The sequence below is a fragment of the Notamacropus eugenii genome, chromosome 7 (genome assembly GCF_028372415.1).
Source record: "Notamacropus eugenii isolate mMacEug1 chromosome 7, mMacEug1.pri_v2, whole genome shotgun sequence".
NCBI lineage: Eukaryota > Metazoa > Chordata > Mammalia > Diprotodontia > Macropodidae > Notamacropus > Notamacropus eugenii.
The window spans coordinates 107,992,061-108,005,591 of record NC_092878.1 but is presented as its reverse complement, the minus strand read 5'-3'; positions in this window follow the sequence as shown (position 1 = coordinate 108,005,591).

Sequence of the window (13,531 nt, the reverse complement as noted above, 5' to 3'; positions counted from 1 at the left end):
GATATGATCCTATTTATTGCTCTCTCTTAAGGATCTGTACCACTAAGAACATCTGAGGTTAATGGAGGTTCTTTTTATTCAAAGTGAAAATCAATTACATATTTGATTTTCAAATAATTTCTTATTATTATTATAAGGCATTCCAAACACATTTTACTCCCAGAAGGGAATATGTTGTATTTATTTTGTTTCATATTTGCTTGTTTATGCATACGTCCTATCTCGCTAAAGTTTGAGATACTTTATAGAATTTTATCTTACCTAATTGTGGGATATCTTATACAATTATATAGTTCTATATAATTATATATATTTTATCTTGTAAAATTTTGGGAAATCTTATATAAACCCTCATTTACCAGAGTTTCTGCACATAATAGGTAATAAATTATAATAATAAATGTTGATGATAGCTATCATTTATATAGAGCAAAGGATGAATATTTTTATCTTTGTGTCCCACTACCTCTGCATGTAATAGATCAGGAATAATGATAACAATAATAAATGCAACAATATTTTACATTTATATAATATTTTGAGATTTATAAATATCTTTACATGCATTATCTCCTTTGATTATTAAAATCACTCTGTGAATTAAGAGTTATTATTATACTCATTTTACAAATGAAGAATCTGGGGCTGAGAGGATATAAATGGCTTTTCCAGCCAATTAGCAAATGACTAAAGCAGAATTCAAACTGTAGTCTTATTCACCCCAAGCTGAGCTGCAACTATGCCAGTTAGCTGCTTCTGGTGCCTGGTTGATGAAATATAGTATTGAATCATAACTCTTAATTTTATCGTTGAGAAAATATATAGGAGTAGATAAAAGATCACATAAAAAAGACCACAGGAGTTTGAAAGGACAAAAATCTCAGTATAGGTCAGCAGCAGAATATGGACAGTGAGTGAGTCAGTGAAAAAAAGCATTTATTAAGCACTTACTATGCGTCAAAACCTATGTTAAGTATTGTGGATACAAAAGACTATGAACATAAATGTTTCTATAAAGAGCTTACATTATATAGGAGGAGAGGAGACAACATAAAAAATAACTGTGTACACACAAGATCATAAAACAGCAGTCAACCAATCAATCAGTAAATTCTTATTAAGTGTCTATTGTGTGTCAGCTACTGTGCTAAACACTGGGGATTGCAAAAGAGGCAAAAGGAGCAGATAATGTCATGGGGGAGACAATATGCCAATAAGTATACACAAACCAGCTATACCTAAGATAAATAAGAAATAAGTCACTGGAATTAAGAGGGTATGAGAAAAGCTTGATGTTAAATATGGGGCTTTAATTGGGACTTAAAGAAAGCCAGGGAATCAGTAGGCAGAGCTGAAAGAGTACCTACCGGGTATGAGGACCACTAGAGATAGTCTAGATCCCGGAGATATAGCACCAGGCATCATGAAAAATAGAGAAGTCAAGTGTGATTGAATCATAGAGTACTACAAGAACACCAACAACAACAACAACAACAACAACAACAACAACAACAACTACTACTACTACTACTACTACTACTACTACTACTACTACTACTACTACTACTACTACTACTACTACTACTGCTATTTCTATTACTACTACAATTACCACTACTAACAATAATGTGGTACGTATTTTGGACATGAATTCAATATACGTTCTGTCCTTGGCCATATTATCTTTACTTTCTGTGAATCACACTTTGAAAACTGTTGACCTAGACAATTTCAACTGCCTGCTAGTTGGTGTCCTTGCTTCCAATTTCTTAACAGCCAAAATAATATACAATACACTAAGTCTTATGATGTCAATCACCAACTCACCAATGCTCTGCTTTTCTATTGTATAAGACGATGAAATAGGGACTATATTTGTAGTCAGTTGTCTTTAGTTTATATCCTGACTCTCCATTGATGGTATAATCATGAGCAAATCATTTAACTTCTCTGAGCCTTAATTTCTCCATCTTTAAAATGCAAATATTAGCCTCAATGACCTCTAAAAGCCCTTCCAACTCCAAATCTGTAAGCCTCTTTTTTTTAAAGGCTTATGCTAGGGATTTTACAGCTGTACTTTGAGACAACTAACGAGTTTGCATGACATATCGTTTGCTCAAACTTATTGAAAGGCATAAAGCATTGTGGTGTAAAAAGGCTTTCTTTATGTCCTGAAAAATAGCACTGGGAAATTCTGTATAACTGCCAGAGTAAATTTCAGTGTGGAAGTTAATGGATGACTAGGCTGATATTGTGGATGAGGCTTATTTGTAAAGCCATTTGACAAGCCATGGTTCTCTGCCAATAAGCCCTTTTCTGGGTTAAGTGGGAAAAAGTACCCAGAAGATGACGATTGCTTGAGCCTCTGACTAAATCATTTTTGTGAACTGCAAAAGCACATACCAGAGTCCATTGCATATGTCGATGTTTTTGGTACTATTATCAGTGATGTTTTAATTACTATAGTGGCTTTCGAATACCTGTGCAAAACTCATCTGGGTTTTCAATGCACTTGATTGAAACTTTTGTGCTGTGACACACAAACATACAGATTTAGGCAGATAGAGGGAAAAGAAAAACAGAAATAAAGTTGTTACTACTTATAATGGTAACATGTGCTACCCTATTCTTTCACCCTACTCCCAATCAGAGGTAGTTCACCACTACTATGAGTGATTTGAAGGATAACAAAAGTCTCAACAGGTGGCATAGAGAGATTATTGTCCCCAGTCATCTAAAATACATCTTCAAAGGGGAGAAGAAGGGAGATCGAAGATGGCAGAGAAAAGCGAGGAAGTTGCATGAGTTCTACCAAATTTCCCCCAGAAACAATATTAAATCAAACCTCTAAACAGATTTTCAAATGACAGAATCCACAAAAAAAAGATGGAGTGAAACAATTTTCCAGTCCAAGATAACTTAGAAGGACTTCAGGAAAGATCTGTCTCAATTGAGTGAAAAAGGAGTTCAGCCCAATATAGACAGTGTCCAGGAAAGAAACAGGAGGCTCATAGTCGCAACACAGATAAGCAACCAAGGCCCTACAGCCCAGGTTCAACAGGGCAGTGGCACTGCAGGTCAGATGTGGGGACTCCAGTCCCAGTTCAGCATGGAAACTATGAACACCAGAAATGAGTTGTCATGCACAACACGCATGACAAGACAAAACCATATTATGACAGTGGGCAAGCTGACAACCCCAGAGGTCCTGGTGCACAAAGCCAGTAACTAGATATCTGGTTCTCAGTGCAAGATCCTTAGGAGTGGAGCTCAAGTTTTAAAAATAAACAAAACAAAACAAAAAGCCAAAAGAGCCCTGAGCACAGAAAGGTACTATGGCAACAGGGAGGATCAAAAAACAAACTCAGAAGACGACACTGTGAAGATTCCTGCATGGAAAGCCTCAAAGGGGAATATGCTTTGGTCTCAAGCCCAAAAAGTCTCCTGGAAGATCTCAAATACTTTGAAAATCAAGTAAGAGTGGTAGAAGGAAAATGGAAAAATAAATGAGACTTATGCAAGACAATTATGAAAATAATAGTCAGAAGTTTTGAAAAGGAAGCACAAAAACTGACTGAAGAAAACAATCCATTAAAAATAAAATTGCACCAATGGGGTGGGGGGATTCACTGAAGGAAACATTTCCTTTCAAAGTAGAACTAGTCAAATGAAAAATGAAGTACAAAAGTTAAATGAAAAAAATATTTCCTTGAAAATTAGGATGAGGCAAGTAGAAGCTAATGACTCTATGAGACATCAAAAATCAGTCAATCAAAATAAAAATAATTTAAAAAATAGAAGAGCATGTAAAATACTGCATTGGAAAAACAACTGAACTGGAAGGTAGATCCAGGAGAGATAATTTAAGAATCATTGAGCTACATGAATGCCCTGGTCAAAAAAGAAAAGAGAGGAGAGGGGAGAGAGAGAGAGAGAGAGAGAGAGAGAGAGAGAGAGAGAGAGAGAGAGAGAGAGAGAGAGAGAGAGAGAGAGAGAGAGAGAGAGAGAGAGAGAGAGAAGCTAGAAATCTTTTTTCAAGAAATTATCAAAGAAAACAGCCGTAATATCCTAGAAACAGAGGGCAAAATCACCATTGAAAAAGTCCACTGACCACTTCCAGCAAGAGATCCTCAAAATGAAAGCTGCAAGAAGTATTGTAGTCAAATTTCAGAACTACCAGGTCAAGGAGAAATGTTGCAAACAGCCTGAAATAAACAATTCAAATATTAGTGAGATACTGTCAGTATTACACAGGACTTAGCAACTTTTACATTAAAGGATTTGATGTAAAATCCAACTTCATTCGTTAGTTGTAATCCAACTTCCTTTGCCTTTCAGAATATCATGTACCATGTCCTTAAAGGATTTGAGGGCATGGTATATGATATTCTGAAAGGCAAAGGAAGTTGAATTACAACCAATGAATCAACTAAATAGCAAAATTGAGCATAATTTATCAGGGGAAATGATGGATATCAATGAAATAGGTGGTCTTTCAAACTTTCATGATAAAGATAACAGAGATGAACAAAAAATTAGATCTTCACATATAAGATTCAAGGGAAGCATAAAGAGATAAAGAAGAAGACTAACAAACAAATATGATAATTAATTAGGTTAAACTTTTTACATTCCAACATGGAAAGATGATACTTGTATCTCATAAGAACTGTATTTCTATTAGGGCCGTTAGAAGCGTACATACACAATGTGATTATAAGTTGACTTTGATGTGATAATAAAAAAAATAAGTGTTTAAAAAGGATTAAAATGGGAGAATAGAAAGAAGGAGGCAGAATAGGATAAACTATATCACATGAAGAGGCATGAAAGACCTATTACAGTAGAGGGAAAGAAGGGAGAGAGGGAACACTGCCAGAACCTTATTCTCGTTGAAAAAATCTGACAAAATAAAGCACCCGTTCCTATTAAAATACTAGGGTGAATAGGAATAAAGGGAGGTTTCATTAAAATAAGTAGTATCTATCGAAAACCATAAGCAAACATTATGTGTAATGGGGAAAAGCTCGAAACCTTCCCAATGATATTCAGTTGAAACAACAATGCCCATTTTCACCACTATTATTCAATGTTTTATTGGGAATTTTGGCTTTAGCAATAAGAGAAGAAATAAATTGAAGGAATTAGAATAGGCAATGGGATAACAAATCTATCACTCTATGTGGATGATATGATGGTATACTTAGAGAATCCTAGAAAATCAACTAAATTTTTCTGAAATAATGATCAACTTTACCAAAATCACAGGATATAAAATCCCCACATAAATCATCATCATTTCTATATATTACCAACAAAGTTCAGCAGCAAGATGTAGGAAGAGAAAATACATTTAAAATAACTGTAGGCAATATAAAATATTTGGGAGTGTACGTGCCAAGAGAAACCCAGGAACTCTATGACAATAATAGCAAAACATTTTTCACACAAACAAAGTCACAACTAAAAAATTGAGAAAACGTCAATTGCTTATGGGGAGGCTGAGATAGTATAAGAAAATGCCAATTCTACCTAAATTTGACTTATTCAATGCCATACCAAACAAATTACCAAAAAAATTTATAGAACTAGAAGAAAATAAGAAAATAAGTCTAAGTTCAAATGGTCAAGAATATCAAGGAAATACATGAACATAATACAAAGAAAGATGGTGCAGTTGTACCAGATCTAAAACTCTATTATAAAGCAATGAACATCAAAACTATTTAGTACTTGCTAAAAAATGGAGTGAAATAGATCAACGAGTAGATTGGGTACACAAGATACAGTAGTAAACAATTATAGTAATCTACTGTTTGATAAAACCGCAGACTCCAGCTTCAATAATAAGAACTCACTATTTGAAAAAAAAGAATTCCTGGGAAAAGTGAAAAATGGTATGGCAGAAATTAGGCATAGATCAGCATCTCACAGCCTATACCAAGACAAGGTCAAAAATGATGCCATAAGCAAATTAGGAGAGCAAGAGTAGTTTACCTATTAGATCTCTGGAGAAGGGAAGAGTTTATGACCAAACAAGAGATAGAGAGCATTAAGTAACACAAAAATGGATAATTTTGAGTACACTAAATTATAAAGGTTAGTACTAAAAAAACTCAACGTATCCAGTATTATAAGGAGAACCAAAAGCTGAGAACAACTTGTACAGCCAGTGTTCTTTAAAAAAAAGGCTTCCTTCTTCAAATGTATAGAGAACTGAATCAAATGTATTTGAAAGGAAGTCATCACAAAATGCATAGGTGATCAAATGGGCAATTTTTAGGTGAAGAAATTAATGCTATCTCTTGTCATATGAAAAAAGTCCTCTTAATTATTATTGATCAGAGAAATGAGAATCAAAACAACTCTGAGGTACCACCTCACCCATATCAGATTAGCAACTATGACAGAAAAGGAAAATGATAAATTTTAGAGAAGATGGGGGCAAATTAGGATACTAATGCATTGTTGCAGTTATGAACTGATTCAATGATTCTGGAGAGCAATTTGGAACTATGACCAAAGGATAACAAAATTGTACATACTCTTTGATCCAACAATACCACTACTAGCTCCATATCCCAAAGATGTTATAAAAAAGGGAAAAGGATCCATAACTGCAAAAATATTTATATAAGCTCTTTTTTTGTGGTGGCAGATACTTGGGAATTAATGGAATACCCATCAGTTGGGGAATGGCTGAGGAAGTTGTGCTATATGAACGTAATGCAATGCTATTATGTTATAAGAACTGATGAACAGCTGGATTTTAGAAAAACTTGAAAAGACTTACATGAATTGATGCTGAATGAAGTAAGCAGAACCAGGAAAATTTTACATATCTTACAGTAACACTGTTTGAAGTTCAACCATGATTGACTTAGCTCTTCTCAAAAATTCAATGATCAAAGACATTTCCAAAAACATCATGGAAAAAAATACTAACCATATTCAGAAAAAGAACTATGGAGTCTCAGTGAAGATTGAAGCATATTATCCTCCCTACTCCCCCCGTCTGTCTCTGTCTCTGTCTCTGTCTCTGTCTGTCTCTGTCTCTGTCTCTCTCTCTGTCTGTCTCTCTCTCTCTCTTTCTCTCTCTCTCTTTCCCTGTCTCTCTTTCTCTTTCTGTTTTCCTTTTTGCACTGTTTCTTCTTTCACAACATGACTTATGTGGAAATATGTTGACAGTATTGGACATGTATAACTTATATCAGATTGTTTGCTGTCTTGGGGAGAGAAGAGGAAAAGGAAGAAATTTGGATTTCAAAATTTTATAAAAATGAATGTTGAAGACTGTAAGTAATTGAGAAAGAAATACAATGATCTTTACAAAAAACCCATCTTCAAATTCTTTATTTGATTGAAATATTTTTTTCCTGGATAAAGTTGGTTATCTCACATTTATGAAGACTGGAAGGAGAGAGAGAATTCCAGGATTGTCTTCTAAGTTTGTTCCATTAATTTTCATTGATTAATTTTATTTGGGAGCTATCATTCTTTCCTGGATACTTTTCAAATTGTTTTAGGAGCACAACTGCTTTGCATCATGTTTATTTCTGCTGCTCTGGGGTGATGTCCTATCTTGCTTTCTGGAGGAATTTTGGAGTCCTGAAAGTTTTTTGATATACTACAGAACTCCATAGAATCCTTTCTCTATAAATTATTTAAGTAAGCAGGTTCTATTAATAGACATGAATTTTTCAATGGATATGTTTTAAAAAGAAAGAAACTATAAAAAATATCTTTCATCGAAATTTGATTTGAGGGACAGAGTCAAGATGGTGGAGTAAAAGCAGGGAATTGCTTGAGCTATCTCCCAAACATATGTAAAATGATTCTAAAAAATTCTAGAGCAGTAGAACCCACAAAATGACTGAGCGAAACAGATTTGCAGCCCAAGACAACTTGGAAGGTCTAGAGGAAAGGTCTATTGATTTAGGACCCAAGAGGATCACAGTGCAGCACAAAATGTGCCATCACAGACCAGGTGCTAGCAAACCTGAAGCAGGACTCAGGAGACTTAATCCCTCACAGCTGTGGTGGATTCCAGACTTTTCTACCCACAATGCCAAAGACAACTTAGAAGATCAGTAGGAAAGGTCTGTCAGACCTAGGTGAGAAAAGAGTGCAGTCTGACTCTAGTCCCAGGGTAGTGGCAGTGGCAGCAGTTGTTGCTAACCAATCTCTCAGCCCACAGAAAGTTGGGGGATCAAGTGGCTGATCAGAGCAGGATTGCAGGGATCTGTTTGCTGACACTGAGGTAGGAATCTCGTACTTTGCCCATGCCTCCATCTTGGGCACAGTCCTGGGTGGTAGTCCTGGGGCAAGGAGAAGCTCTGATGTGGCAGAACTTCTGATAGTAGTGGAGAGGGAATCTTCCTCAGAGTTAAAAGACAGAAAAGAGCATTTGTGATCCCTCACAAAACAGAGTACAGATCAAGAGAGGATTAGACCCCCTCTTTGGATCATACAACCTTGAAAGAACTGAACCCAGTCAGTGGAAGTATCTGAAAGCAGCTGCACAAATCTCTGAAAGTAGCTGCACAAAACCCATGAAGTTTGGGACAGTAAACCCTCTACCCCAGAAGCAAAGTCCAACCTTAACAAAGAGTTAAAAACTCAAGTAATTGGCTGGGATAATGAGCAAACAGAATAAAAAAATCGGAGTATAAAAATCTTACTTTGGTCACAAGGAAGATCAAAAATACAACCAATACATCACCACAAAGTCAAAGTCCCTACATCCAAAGCATCCAAGAACAATATGAATTGATCTCAGGCCATAAAAGAGCTCAAAAAGGATTTTGAAAATCAAGTAAGAGGAGTAGAGCAAAAATTAGGAAAAAAAATGAGAGTGATGCAAGAAAATCATGAAAAAAAAAAAGGAACAGCTTTCTAAAGGAGACCCAAAATATGCCAAAGAAAATAACATCTTAAAAATAGACTAATGCACATGGCAAAAGAGGTCTAAAAAGCAAATGAGGATAAGAATACCTTAAAAATCAGAATCTTAACATTTCTTCTTAAAACTTTGTTACAAATTCTCCTCCTCTCTCTTCATCCACTCTCATTGAGAAGGCAAGCAATTTGATATAGGTTATATATGTGTAGTCATAAACACACACATACACACAACACAGAGGGCGCAGAATGGATTGAATATGAATACCTAAAAATAAAATCAAGGGTAAGAGAGGAATGTAATGGTACAAGAGGAATGGAGAAGTAGAATGGGGTAAGTTATATCATGTAGAAGAGTCAAGGAAAAGCTCTTACAGTGGAGGGTAAGAGGGGGAAGGTGAAAGGGAATGACTGAACCTTCCTCTCATTACATCTGATTTAAGGAGGGAATAACATATATACTCAACTTGGTATGGAAATCTATCTTACCTTACAAGAAAGTAGGGAGGGAGGTGATAAGAGAGGGGAGATGATAGAAGGGAAGGAAAATTAAGGAAGGGGGTAATCAGAAGCAATCACTTTTGATGAATGACAGGGTCAAAGGACAGAATAGAATAAACGGGGGTCGGATAATATGGAGGGAAATATTGTTAGTCTTTTACCACATGACTGTTTTGGGACTGTTGTACATATATAACCTATACACATGTATAACCTATATCAAATTGTATGCCTTCTCAGTGAGGGTGGGTGTCAAGAGAGGAGAGAAAATTTGCAACTCAACGTTTTAAAACAGAATGTTAAAAATTGCTTTTATATGCAACTGGGAAGTAACATATATAGGCAATTAGGTATAGAAATATCTTTTGCACTAAAGGAATATAGAAGGGAAGGGGATAAGAGAAGGAATTTGGGGGTTACAGAAAGGAATATAGATTGGGGGAGTGGGTAATCAAAATGCATGCCTTCTTAGACTGATAGGAGGGGAGAGACAGGGAGAAAATTTGCTACTCAAAATTCTGTGGAAGTGAATGTTTAAAACTAAAAATAAATTAATTATTTTTAAAAAGAGAGAGATTTGACTCAATTTTTGTGAACTTTATTCTGCCATCATGGCTCAAGAACTGATGACACTTGTGGTGTCCACCTGTCCCCAAACTCTCTGCTGTGACTTCAAGAAGTTGTAGAATGCAGAATGGCCACACCCCAGTGAAACTGTCTCAGAAACTGGGCTAAACCAAGTTGAGAGTAACCCCCAAACCTTGAACCTATTCATGCAGTAGAGAGATGTCTACCCAAAGCATGTAAAATCTTACTCTTTCTGAATGGATGGATGACAACAATTTGTTCCAAAGACCACGAAGGTGGCTGAAGCAGGCACTGTGAAGTGCTTAAAGTTTGGTCAGACATCAAAGCATCTGCTCCATTCTGGGCCATTGCCACTCATTTTTATTCTTGTCTTGCCACTGGACTTCAATGATCCTGGAAGAGATAATGAGGCTCTTAAGTATATACAATTCTGCCTCAATTAAATGCAATGCACATGCACGTTAAGGCATCAACCCATGACATCATTATTCTTCTTCAAAAAATAAGGACCACCAACAAAACTATTTCCATGCATCAGTATAACAGAAATGATTCAGCTATCCTCCTCTCAATGAAGTTCTGATGTGCTTACTCATGGAAAATTAATGAAAATTTGTTTCAAGTTTTACAGAGGTGAAATGACATATAACAGTTTAAGGTTTATATGCATTTCTTGTTCTCCCACAAGGGAATATTAATCATTTTCCTTGATATCTAGCAATATTTTACGATACAGACTCTCAGATTTAAGGGTAGGAAATGCTTGCACCCATCTTGGTGAAAATTTCATGGGAAGGTAAATAGGATAAGGAAAATATTTTAATATTTTTTATAAATATATGTTTTTATGTCATAAAATTTTGCGACATCTGACATGCAGGCATTAATTTTGTTGTAAGTGTAAGTTACAGCAAATATTTAAAGTCTCTGGTGAAAAGAAACATATGAGGCATACTTTTCAAATCTTGCCAAAGGCCTAGGAATATTTTATTGAAGTGCTGACTCATTAATTAATGATAAAATATGAACATATTTTAGTTTGATTTAGTTAGCACTGAATTCATGTTATGGGACTTCTCACTGAAATTATGATGAATATCAAACAAGTTTGCTGAAATTAGCAATTTAACCAAGACTGGAATAAATCAATCAATTTTTTTTTTATTAAGTGGTTATTATCTTCCAGATAGTACATTAAGTGCTAGGGAATACAAAAAAAAAAGGCAAAACAGTCTCTTCCATCAAAGTATTTCAATATTTAATGGAAGGGATAACATACAAACAAACGCAAAGCTAACTATGTACAAGATAAATAGAAAAGAATTTAAAGAGAAACAGCATGAAAATTAAGAGGAGTTGGGAAAGACAAAATTTTACTTAGCACTTCAAGGAATCCAGGAAAATCGTTAAGTAGAGTTGAGAAAGAAGGGCATTCCAAACATGATTAACAACAGAAAATGCCTATAGCTGAGAGACAGAGTGTTTATTTATGGAACAGCCAAGAAGTCAGTGTCAGTGGATCAAAGAGTATGTTGTTGGGAGTAAGGGAAAGACAGGAGAGGGCTAGGTTAATAAGGGTTTTGAGTGCTAGAGCATTTAAATATAAATAAAGTATATTAAAAAGCATGCTTTTATGCCATAAAATTCTTCTGTCTCTGGCATGAAAGCGTGAATTTTTTTCTTAGTCTAATGATATAAGTTGTGGTGATGTGTCAATCCTTCTGATGCTTAAAAACTAGTGGAGAGCAATTTTGAAATCTTTACTAAGTAACAAGGATGGCTTGTTGGAGTACTCACTCATTAATTATCTATAAAATGTGAATATGTTTTCATTTTATGTAATTGGCATTGAATTAATGCTGTAGGACATCTCACTGAAATTACAATATATATACCAGCCCAGTTTTGTGAGATATGAATGGTTATCCTAAAATCATAAAGAAAGAACTGAAAGGGACCATGGGAGTCATATAGCCCTATAACCCTTCATTTCAGAATTGTAGAAATTGAAACTCAGAGATTTTAACTCATACTGGTAATAAATAGCAAATTTGGAATTGGTCCTCTGATTCTAAATCCAGCATTCTGTCCACATGGTAACTTCTTACTGATAGGGAGAGAAATCTCCTGGAAGTGAACATATTTTGGTTTGCTTCCCTGCTGATGGTGATTTCTTAACATGCTGTCAACAACTACCTTATTAAGGTGATTAACATTATATCAGACTGTTCTCATGTTTCTCAGTAAAGAAATAACAATGAAGGCATTATACTATTCAGAAGTGTCCAGCAACAAGGTGACTGAAGAGTCAGTATCAAATTGACTAAAGAGAAAACATGTTTACAAGATAAGGCTACTAAGAGCTTCACGACAAAATGAATACTTGGGATCAGGGGAAAAAATGTTGTTGTGGTTGTTTCTTATGCTTAATAGTTATTAAAATCACATGCAGGACCTAGCTTAGGGCCTAGCATATAGTAAACAGTAAATGTTTGCAAGGTGATCGATCAATTATATAGAGAGAACATAAAGGAGTATTCTTAAATCGCTATGGATAGCATGCCATAAGATATCAATAAAGACCTTTAGTCTGAGGAATGTGTGTCTTTATCACTTCAAATATGAATTTTCTGAAAAGCAATGGAACTTGGAGCATTTAAAAATAATGGTGACTGCCTTGCCAGATAAGTTCTCAAACCATACCATAAAGTGGTCATTATCAAAGAAATTTGGTACTGGCCAAGAGTGGTAGATCAGGGAAATAGATTAGGTATACGATATATTTTAGTAAGCAAACATAGTAATTTAGTGTTTGATAAACCTAAACATCCATACTTTTGGAATAAGAATTCACTAACAAATAAAATTGGCTGGGAAATCTAGAAAGCTATTTAGTGGAAACTAGGTGTAGACCATCATCTCATACCATATACAAAGATAAAGTGAAAATGTGCACATGATTTAGACATAAAGGGTGATAATATAAAGAAATTAGTAGAGTTTACCTGCCAGATTGATGGATAAGGGAAGAATTTAGAACCAAACAAGAGACAGAATTATGAAACTAAAATGGATGTTTTCATTATATTAAATTAAAAATGATTTCCAAAGAACAAAGTCAATCCAACTAGAATTAAGAGTAAAGCAGAAAACTGGGGGAAAATATATGATCTCAGATAAAACTTCATTTCTCATATATGTACAAAAATTGAGTCAAATTTATAAGACCACAAGTCATTCCCCAGTTGATAATCAAAGGATATGAATAGGCAGCTTTCAGACAAAGAAATCAAAACTATCTCTAGTCACATAAAAATGTTTCAAAGTACTATTGATTAGAGAAGTGTAAATTAATACAGCTTTGAGGTACCACATAACTCCTCTCAGATTATTAAACATGACAGAAAAGGAAAGTGACAAATGGAGGCACTGTCAGAAAATTGAGCCAGTAATGCAGTGTTAGTGAAGTGATACAAATATTCTGCAAAGGAATTTGGGGCAATATGCACTATTAGGTTTGTATCCCAGAGAGATTAAAAAG